The sequence below is a fragment of the Lagopus leucura genome, unplaced genomic scaffold (assembly GCF_019238085.1).
Source record: "Lagopus leucura isolate 7727_CA_CO unplaced genomic scaffold, USGS_WTPT01 35325-0_obj-0_obj, whole genome shotgun sequence".
Classification (NCBI taxonomy): Eukaryota; Metazoa; Chordata; class Aves; order Galliformes; family Phasianidae; genus Lagopus; species Lagopus leucura.
The window spans coordinates 1-1,035 of record NW_024969246.1 but is presented as its reverse complement, the minus strand read 5'-3'; the positions used below and the strand labels follow the sequence as shown (position 1 = coordinate 1,035).

Here is a 1,035-nt window from a genome sequence, read left to right as displayed (position 1 = left end):
GGGGGGGGGGGGGGGGGGGTCATGTGACCGGAAGTGCCACTTAGGGACCCCATAGGGACCCATAGAGACCCATAGGGACCCATAGAGACCCATAGAGACCCATAGGGACCCATAAAGACCCATAGGGACCCATAGAGACCCATAGGGACCCATAGGGACCCATAGAGACCCATAGGGACCCATAGGGACCCATGGAGACCCATAGAGACCCATAGGGACCCATAGGGACCCATAGAGACCTATAGAGACCTATAGAGACCCATAGAGACCCACGCGAACCTATAAAGCTCTATAGACACCCCTTAGCACCCCATATCACCCCATAGCCGCCCCATATCGCCCCCCATCGCCCCATAGCCGCCCCATAGCCGCCCCACAGCCCTGCTCACCCCTCCTGGGCGCCCTCTGCCACCTGTAGTCCCAGCTCTGACCCCATAGAACCCCATAGCACCCCATAGAACCCATAGCACCCCATAGAACCCACAGAGCCCAATACAGCCCTATAACCACCCCATATCACCCCATATCACCCCATATCACCCCATAGCCGCCCCACAGCTCCGCTCACCCCTCCTGGGCGCCCTCTGCCACCTGTAGTCCCAGCTCTGTTTGGCCACAGCCCTCCTGGCCGCCTCCACCCCCCCGGCCCGGCGGGGCGCCGCAGATCCCACAGTTTGGCCGTCTGGTCCTTGGAGTTGGACACCAGGTAACGGCCGTCGCCCTGTGGGGCGGGAGCCCAAAGTGGGGCAGCATGGGGGGCGGGTTAGGGTTAGAGAGCCCCATAGCGCCCCATAGCGCCCCATAGCGCCCCATAGTGCCCCATAGCGCCCCATAACGGCCCATAGCGCCCCATAACGGCCCATAGAACCCCATAACGGCCCATAGAACCCCATAGCACCCCATAGTTCCCCAGAGCGCCCCAGAGCGCCCCATAGCACCCCATAGTTCCCCATAGCGCCCCATAACGGCCCATAGAACCCCATAGCACCCCATAGTTCCCCATAGCGCCCCATAGCACCCCATAGCACCCCATAG

The 1,035-nt window shown here is 62.0% G+C and overlaps 1 protein-coding gene across 1 annotated transcript in view; it reads right to left on the bottom strand.

Moving 5' to 3' along the window:
* Positions 1-423, bottom strand: part of DCAF11 (DDB1 and CUL4 associated factor 11) — a 2,628-nt gene extending 2,205 nt beyond the window's left edge. The window contains exon 1 of the mRNA XM_042894977.1: positions 390-423. The gene's annotated coding sequence lies outside the window, so the exon portion shown is untranslated. The remainder of the gene's footprint in view (positions 1-389) is intronic.
* Positions 424-1,035: the final 612 nt, after the last annotated feature.